Here is a 10,134-nt window from a genome sequence, read left to right on the forward strand (position 1 = left end):
GGTGTTCGTACCACTTATTACTGCAAGGTAGCTGGTGTTTCTTGTACAGGCTCCAGTGGAGGGCTTTTGCTACTGAATCATGCCTCTCTTTGTACTGGTTCTATTCAAGTGCCGGACATTCGCTTGCTATGTGGTTTATGGTCTCATTTTTCGTATTACACTTCCTACATATGGGAGAGATGTTATTTCCATCTATCGTTCTTTGGACATATCTGGTTCTTAGGGCCTGATCTTGTGCCGCTGTTATCATTTCTTCAGTTTCCTTCTTATGGTCTCCCCTCAGTAGCCATTGCCACGTGTCATCGCTGGCCAGTTCTTTAGTCTGTTTCATGTATTGTCCGTGCATTGGTTTGTTATGCCATTCCTCTGTTCTGCTTGTCTTTCTCCTGTCTCTGTATATTTCTGGGTCTTCGTCTACTTTTATCAGTCCTTCTTCCCATGCACTCTTGAGCCACTCGTCTTCACTGGTCTTCATATATTGCCCCAGTGCTCTGTTCTTGATGTTGACGCAGTCCTCTATGTTTAGTTGTCCTCTCCCTTCTTCCTTTCGTGTTATGTATAGTCTGTCCGTATTTGCTCTTGGGTGTAGTGCTTTGTGTATTGTCATGTTTCCTTGTTTTCTGGTCTATGCTGCGAAGTTCAGCCTTCGTCCATTACACTACTCCTGCGCTGTATCTGATTACTGGCACTGCCCATGTGTTTATGGCTTTTATCACGTTATTATTATTAATTATTATTATTATTATTATTATTATTATTATTATTATTATTATTATTATTATTATTATTATTACCGTAACAGGCGATCAAATTCTGACAAGCTTCAACGAAATGATATTTCCGTTTTATAAGAAACAAAGTGATGATACAGGACAAATAAAGCAACAATTTAAAACAAATATCAAACTTACAATTCAAGTAAGACTAGCAGTAAAGCAAAGAAACAAAGTAGTATCTTTTACGCTAAATTTCACTCAACCATTAGCCATTGTAAAACCAGAGGGGTCATTTGTCATAAAAAAAAACAATTACTGAGATTAAAGGGATTATTATCAGTCCAATTACTTTTATATCGATACTTACGTCCCAAGAGACCAGCGTTCTAATATATTGCCATTCCTTGAATGCAGCGTCACATGACGAGATGCAGGAATACCCCTTTTGGGGTAAGGCTTATGTCGGTACCCCTTGAGCGGACATCATCAAGTAAGTCTGTAATTCTGAAAATAGGAAAAAAATATAATTTAGGCAACTACAATGTATAATTATTATTTGTGTATCTTCACCATAAATGTCTATACTTGATAGAGAATTTTTGAAACGGGAGAGAAACATTGTCTAATCAAAATTATTTCAATATACCCATTTATTGATGAGATTAAAAATAGAATGCGTTACCTCATTGGGTGTAATTTGCAGCTAAGGGAGTCAAACAGGTTAAGCAGTTATCGAGATGTTGACATTTTGAAAAGCAAATAGATATAACGCAATCACTAATGTAAAAAAATGCTCTCAGAATTACAAAGTATATATAAACTGGGGATGCCGACAACGCTGAGAAATAAATTACTTAGAAGACGTGGAAACGTATTGATGATACTGTTTCGTAGGCATTAGTTCTTTATAAAATAAGTAAACCACAAGCACTACAGGTTTTGGAAAGCCGCTTGGGTTGTAAATTTAAAATAAGATTATTTATAGTCTATTAAAGAGCAATAGATTTTAGCTACCAGAACAGCGGTCAAGACTACGAGAACGCTTGGAGCTACCTTGCAAAACTGAGTGCAGGTCACTGTTTGCCAAAATAGTCCCTACGCCGGTCCATCACCCTGCTACTCAACCACCAACCGCCCCCCCCCCCCCCCCCCACCACTTATTTTCATTTTTTTTACTAAGGCCATCATCACCTGCCAACAGGTCTTTCTTTTATTTCTTTCAAGTACTGGAGAAACGTTCATTCTATTTTTCATACATAAGATATCTTCTGAAATGTTGTCCCTTGGTCTGGTCTATTGCATCAGAGGAACTGCAAAGGTGGCTATTCAGCTCCCTTTCGATGCCTCCTTAGATTGTTCTTCCTACCCGGAAAGAAATTCCTCACCACCCCACACATTCTCTCTTTCTCGCTCGCTAAAAAAACAAAAACAAAACAAAAACAAAAAACAAAGGAGAGACATCACCGGTCGTACTTACGTCAAGGTGATTGTGACTACTTCCCTCCATCACACTGTTCCCTTGAAGGCAACCGCCAGCAAGCTTTACGAAACTTTCCTCATCTCCGCATGTAACATTTGTCCGAGTGTTCCCACTGCGATTTAAACTCCAACAAGTTGAGACAAGTTATTTAACATAGCTATACTACTCCCGCATGATATGTCGTCTCCACAGGATGTCACTGGAAAGCCTTGATGAGCCAGGACAGTGTTCGCCCAAATCTTAACAAAATGACTCCTCCCCAGTGTGACGTTGACGCGAGAAACCACTGAACCGAGTGTGTCTGACGGGTGCACCAATTGGTCTCATTGATGCGCTAATGATCCCTTTGACTTTGATGACTGATCTGGCTGGGATTCCAGTAACTTAGAATGATATTTGCAAAGTCTGTGGTTGATTAAGATGTCGGCCTGACGAGAGGATTGATGACAGACCATGATCACAGGCGGTGAGAAGCGTTTATCTTGTAATGATCCTGACAGATGTTTCTTTTATACCTTCAACCTGACTCAAACACTCAAACAATAAACTAGTCACATAAAGCTTGGCTTATCAACCTCTCTTCAACCTCCCTTAAATGAAGACAATGAATACCGGAAAGCCTGGTTTTGGGTAAAAAAAAAAAATAGTCTTTCGAAATTATGATTGCTATGAAGAGAGCCCAGATGTAGATATGAACACTGGTTTAACTGCGATGGGAAGGGATAAGAAAGCCCATAAACAAGTTCTCCGATCTACTCTTCAATAAATCATGATTCCAGCGATCTCACTTATGGCATTTAAGGACTTTATTATTAATTAATATTATTGAATAGTTTGTCAACATTTTTCCCGATGAAAAACAAATTTTTCCCAAGCTTGGTTCATTTTTTGGTATGAAACAAGTAAAAAATTGTCTTCACTTGATGTTTTTAATTATCTATAACATATCCGCAATTTCGCTTTGAAAGCTACTCGAGTATCAATACTTGGGAGATAGTCGCCTAGTAATCATAAATAAGTAATCCTAAATATTCTCACAAGTAAGAGCCGCTTATAAAGTAGTAAGTTTCGTTAATGAGATTAATTATAATACCTGTGCATTTAAGCTGTATAATTTAAACAAGTTAAGAGTTTCTGTTCCCCTGTTATTCATTGAATCATGAAATTTTGCGCGCGCGGAAGTTACCAAGAACACCACCTGGAAAAAGATGGCCAACTGCCCAAACTAGCATGGTCATCTGTTCACTGTTAACAGCATAACCTCTGAATTTCAGGATAAACGCTGTGGGAGTAAAGCTGAATATCGATTAGGTTAGGTTAAAATATTTTAACATCCATCCACCACTAAGTTCTTTCCAATAAATTTGTCAATCTCAATCTAGTTATGTCCTGGTTACTAATGCATTACTAGGGCCAAGAATAAAAGCAAAAACTATAATCAAATATTCTCCTCTTCCTGGTAGATGACCTCCACACCAACCCCAACCTTGTCCCCCCGCCCCCACCAACAGCTTCAAGTGTAAAGGGAGAACTTTACTTTCCATATATGCCAGTTTAGCCCAAGTGCAATTTTACAGATGTGGTACATGAAATCTGACATTACACTTCGTTTTATTATTGTTAACACAGCATTATGCTATTGGTTTGTAGTTAACGATTGTCTTTCTTTATAGGACTAGGAATAGGAGATTTGGGCCGAAAGCCAATTCGCTGGGTCCTACGAAGTCATTCAACGCTGAAAACAGTAACGAAAAGTAAAGTGAAACAGGAGGAAATCCTCGCTGTTGCACAATGAAATAGATGGTGGAAAAGAAGATGGGAATTAAGAATATGAACACTGTAAATAACCTTAATACCTACAGTGCACCGCGTGCACGTCACTGATAGCATTACCCTCTACAGGGGCCTTTACCTCCGCCTCTGGTGTTCTAGTATTGTATCTAAACCGATTTCTCTGTGCACCTTAACTTAAAATCTAAAGCCACTTGGCTGTCTGAAAAATCTATTAAAGTCACACACTGCTATCAGCTCAATACCTAAAAGTTAAAATTTATACAGGTTAAGTAAAAATATTGATGGGGGTACTCTTAGACTGTACCTTAGTTATATTACGTAGTGACATTACGAGTCCTTCTCAGTACTTCTAATGTCAGAGTACAGCTTCATCATTACGCGATATTCTTGCTTCGACAGTTTGGTTTTAATTTATAGCCAGTCAATCAGCAATCGTTAGAGTAAGTTTAATACTAAAGCTTATTGCAATTCTTAAATAATTTACTTGTAACTTTGTGTTACTAGAAAGGTACATTACCATTAAATGCATTACATCGATCTTAACTTTATTGGGGGTAAAAAGAATATTTACTTTTGAAATTGTATTAAGAGCCATTTTAATCACTTTCATCCCTTACTGCTTAGTTCCTTACAGTGCTCCACCCCAAAAACAACCTTTAGGTCATGCAACGTTCTCAGTTTCATATTTGATGAATAAGGAATCCTCTGTTCACTACCGAAGTATCCAGGAGTCTTGTTTTGAATGTCTTGACTACTTATGCATTACGTGGTCTATCACCGATACATTGTTTTCTAAAGTTGTTACTGGGATAATGGTTAATTGAAAAGTACTGCTACCTTAAATTTTTTTTTAATAACTGACTATATAAAAGGACGAAAGCTTAAAACTAATGCAGTGAAAAAACTGAAGTAATAATTAAATATAATTTAAATGACCTTATACAGGATAAAGACAACTTAATACATTTGAGCTAATGTAGCTTTTGCCTCTTATGATTACTCGAATAAAATCTATCCCACATTAACAATTACAGGGTTAACAAAATTTATTAGTATGTAAAAAAATCTTCAATTTTTAAAACACTTAACAGCTTAATATTTTGACAACTAATACATGCTCTTTTTGACAAAAACTATAAGGATTGAATCCAATTTAATATCTGCAGGTCCACTTTCACTGCCTCGTCTGCGTACAGTCAGTAGGCAAAGTTTATTATTTCCGAAACCACAACTCTAGAAGGCCGGTCAATATTTGCGAAGGTATCTGAAATGACATTAAAAGCTGTAGTATCTCCCTATAATATTTCAAAGGCTATTCAACTGGGACGTTAAATGTCGAGATATTTTATTGTTGAAATATGATTCATAGTTTATTTTCCCCTTATATTTCGGCTCATTTTATATAATTAACATTAGCACAACATTTAACAGCTTAAATTGAAAAGTTAGTTGTTAGTAACTTTACACATATTATGAGTGCCATACATAAAATATAAAGTTTCGCCGACTTTCGACAAAGTACATTAACAAATTAAGCATCATTGCACTAAGTTAAGTTGGTAAATTAATGATTTACGGCCATTTTTTTTTTCTTTTACAAAACTTACAAATTCCAGAAGTCAGTTGAATAGCCCTGAATTGCATCAGATGTACTGGAAAAAGCTAATCTTGTATAATTGTGACCACAAGGCAAATTTTAAACATTAAACATACATAATGTGACTAAAAATGTTTAAGCAAATTTTTTACCTGTTTTGAATTTAGTTTTGATCTAATGGCAAACTTTAAAATGATAAGAATAGCAAACTAGCCATCCTAAAGCATGTAAAATGTGATAAATTACGCAAATTAGCTAATAAAAGGAAATTTTGATAAAAATGCTAGCAAAAAATTTTATTTTTATCACATTTTGCAAATCAATTAGAAAAAGTACAACAGAGTAAGGCAATAAATTATTTGAACAGAAATTTAACTACCAGAAATTTAACTTCAAAAATTTACCAGTCTATTAAAACCATCATTACTACAAAAAAATTCATTATCACCTATTTCATAACAATCTGCCATCGTAACAATTATATGATATACCTATCTATTGCGATCATAACCCTAATTTTCTGTAACTCAAAATCAGTCTAACAAGCCTGCTGATTAATTTAATAATCAAAACATTCTAAACCTCAACTAAACCTGGCAACAAAGATTAAAGTATTATCCGATTTACTTCCAAAATAACAATGCTTGCTAAACAGCTATACACCATAGTTAAAGCTCCTGCAATTTGATGTAAACTACTAATCTAAAATTAGAAATATCAAAATGCTTCAGGTATTAATCCCAGCTTGACCACACCCTGAACAATTCCCATCAATTTAATGAACCTTCATAAAGAATCTACTTAGGACAAAAATCCTTAATTTCAGGCTTATACATTTAAATGTAAGTCAGTCAGTCTTACCTACCAGTTTCGGATAACTTTATGCAATAAGACTAATCAAATTGCGATGGCTTCGTTTGGCAGAGTCTTTGAAATTTTTAATTAATTTTCACCGGGCAACATTCCAGTAGTTTTCTGCTGCCTTACCTCACTCTGCGTGTCTGTGTATCTTTAACATTATGAAAGAAGTATTCTATAGTTTCAGACTGCTTGCAATACTATAGACTAACTCTTCCTGCCTGTTCTAAGTACCATGACCATTAGTGGACTGTTTTTGCACCTACAGCTTAAAACGTAGCTTCGGCCCACTTAAATCTACACTAAGGAGTAATTGCTTAAATCTTAAATCATCCTAACATATTCTTTTAGCCATCTGAATTATTTTACTGTATTAGACTACCATGGCTATAAATAGATTAAATTTTAAATATCTAGGTACATAATTTTTAAAAATTCACCTTTTAGCTCAATATGTTGTTACCCACTTTTAACTCCCTAGATCAAATAGGCTTTATAATAAAGCATAAGTCACTTACCACCTGAAAAAGAAAATCCCCCATGAACATGTGTAGCAGGTCCTAGGACCTACAACACAAGTCATGGGGGTACCCCCACCCCTTCAGGGGCGGTGCCCCCCACTTTTAACTCCCTAGATCAAATAGGCTTTATAATAAAGCATAAGTCACTTACCACCTGAAAAAGAAAATCCCCCATGAACTTGTGTAGCAGGTCCTAGGACCTACAACACGTCATGGGGGTACCCCCACCCCTTCAGGGGCGGTGCCCCTGAAGGGGTGGAGGCAAAAAAAAATGACTAAGTTGTTAGTAAAATTTAGTAAAAATACCTAACTTCAGATAAAGTAGGCTCGAGTGATGACTGAAATATTTCTTTAATCTTCAGTGAAGAAAAAGATGGTGTCTTCAGAGGAATTACAGCAAGTCTCTCGTGGATAAATTAGAAACCTGTTAATAATACTTTCTTTAGCACTCACAATTAGCCAGTAAAGGCAAAATAATTTAGCCCCAGTAGTACTATAGTTACATCTGCTTTAAGATTGAATCAGAAAATGTGTTCAAAAGCAAATTTAAGTCTTAGTACTACACCAAAGCACTTGCTTGAAATATATTTTGGTAAGTTAATAACTTACGCATACGGAATAATAAAAAGTTAATTATATTAAAGTTAGCACTTAAAACCTTAAAAAAAAATCTGGTCATATGAAAACTACAAGTTCACCATAGGATAACCTAAGGTTGTTCAAACACAAACTGCGAACTAAAATCACAGAATTTTAACGAAAATACAACTTAACACAAAATCTTAAATATCTCCAGTAACGAGGTTGGATCCCTTTTCTCTTAACTAAGAGTATATGCATTTTCCCAGGAGGGTACCGAGAGCAAGAGGTCTGTAGTGTCAACTTAATGATCTGCAACGCCTGAAATCAAAGTTCATTAGAGTAACTATTCATCACAATATGCAGTCTCAAAGTGAATCTTTTTAGTGATTAAAGGAGAAGTTTTAGTATTTAGATGTCCCCAATACTTTTAAATTAAATTGTAATTTCACTATATTAATTAACTGAAATCTCAAGCAAAGTTTCTAGTAGTTATAAAACACCGGAAATGTTTAGGTAAAGATTAGAAATCCCAGTTCTCTTCAAAGTGACAATTACAAAGTATTAAGAGAAGGAGACTGGCGAACTTTACAGACCTGCTGCCGGTTACATTCCCATAACACAAAGAAAGAAAGCCTTTAATTGCATCGGAAGGTGAACCACTCAAAGCAAGACCCAAAACGCTTCGTTGGAAAATGCTTATTGAAACTCCTTTGCAAAGTTGAATGGAGCTGGTTCAAACGAACACTCGAGAACACAATTTTCGAGGCGTATCTAATGTAAGTGCAACAGCCTTAAGGAAAAATTAACTTCGGTGCTTAAAAACAAAAGACTGTGCATTCTCCGGATTCACTTAAGAAAAAGCACAAATCACATTCGGCGGATAAAACGAAGGACGGTAACCGTAAGCCCTCTATGATATACAGAGAAAAGTTAACCATACACGCCACTTTATTAGGAGAGGAAAGTTAAAAGAGCGCACATACACATGTACACTATTTAATCATTAGAATTTGGAAAACTTGTAATTTTAACTTAACACCTGGAAAGAACTAAGCAGCTTCTACTTGATACCAACATTACAAACACTACAAACCAAGACCATATTAATCACAAGTTACCATGCAACCCACACAAAGGTTCCTGGATGGAGACCTAAATGGCTAATTGGTATTTTTTTACCATTTTCACTGTCGTAAGTTTTGTTTGCGTTTCCAAGGAAGGATAAAAAACGTTGTTCGTTTCCGTGAGTGTCCGTTTACCTTTTCAGCGCTTTCTCCCTCATCCATTGTTAGATGAAAACAGCCGTCAAGGATCGTAAACGAACACCTCGATTGCTACTTTTTCGAAAAAATGCAAACCACTTTACAATTACCCATATATGTTTTTTTTTTTTTACATATTATTTTGTGTGCTATTAAAGATGACGCACGTGAAATGTGTGTAATGCTTGCTACACAAAATACTTATGCTTGGAAAAATTACCCAACAGATGCAGCAAGAAAAAGAAATCTATTTTTTAATATATAACGAAAAAATTATGTAAATCTTGTTACGAAAAACTTAACCTATGAAAGCTGAGTATTTGTAAAATATTGCCTTATAACCGAGATTTTAAATAATAAGTTACAAGAGATGTATGAAATATGTTGTAAATCATCTGTGATTTCTGTTTTATATAAATAAAAAAAATTGCAGTCTTCAATTTAGCATTAGGTATAAGTGTGCAGCTATGAGATTCTTTCTTTATCAACCTGATGCAACACTTTATAGATATTTTCAATTGTTTTAGACAAAGTACGTGTGTCTTTAGATGCCTAACGAGAAATTTTTATCACTGGCGACAAAGTTTCTGTAATTACCCACAAATATTTTAATTTACTTCTTTCACATGAAGTAATTCATACTGGAATTCAGATGCAGTGATAGATAATAAGAATGATAATTTCTGGAGCCCAAATTACTTGCTGCTATCTTTAGGTCTAATCTAATAGAGGCATAGAAACTTAGTGATTGATTTTGCTACACGTTAAAAGTAGTTTTCTCGCTCGGAATTGCGAAAGGAGCTCATAAAACCAAGGAGTTTACATCGACCTCCGATAAAATAGCCTGAAATACATATTAGAAAGTGTCGTAAAAGATAATTCATTATCCCCAAAAGAAAGCGTTGAACATGTCTGCCAAGGAAGAAGAAAGAGCGCTCCTCACACCCACCGAATTGGCCCAAGATTTCTCATTCCAGATGAGAAAAGACAAATAGACAAAACTTTCTTCAACACAGACCCGAAGCCGATGATGATCCGTCGAAAATGCAAAAACTTTCAAACTGATGGGAATGTGGGGTGTGAGGGATCAGGAACTGCTGCTTAACACTTTCTTACTTCCTTCTTCATGAGTTCAAAATAAATTGGAGAGAGAGAGAGAGAGAGAGAGAGAGAGAGAAAGACCTGCTTCCTTGAACATCCCTACGGCTGAACTCGAATAAAGTGCATATAATCACACTTGAATTATATATAATCATAATCAAAATTCTGTGAATGAAATGCTAACTATAATGAATTCATAATTAGTACATCAAACTGACTGATA

The 10,134-nt window shown here is 35.5% G+C and overlaps 1 long non-coding RNA gene across 1 annotated transcript; it reads right to left on the reverse strand.

Moving 5' to 3' along the window:
* Positions 1 to 4,586: 4,586 nt before the first annotated feature.
* On the reverse strand, positions 4,587 to 8,699 carry LOC135196768 (uncharacterized). Its single transcript, XR_010310466.1, has 3 exons — positions 8,667 to 8,699; positions 7,273 to 7,390; positions 4,587 to 5,254 (listed from the first exon to the last, which is right to left on the reverse strand). It is a non-coding gene; the product is annotated as an uncharacterized LOC135196768 (long non-coding RNA).
* Positions 8,700 to 10,134: the final 1,435 nt, after the last annotated feature.

The sequence above is a fragment of the Macrobrachium nipponense genome, chromosome 18, assembly GCF_015104395.2.
Source record: "Macrobrachium nipponense isolate FS-2020 chromosome 18, ASM1510439v2, whole genome shotgun sequence".
Lineage (NCBI taxonomy): Eukaryota > Metazoa > Arthropoda > Malacostraca > Decapoda > Palaemonidae > Macrobrachium > Macrobrachium nipponense.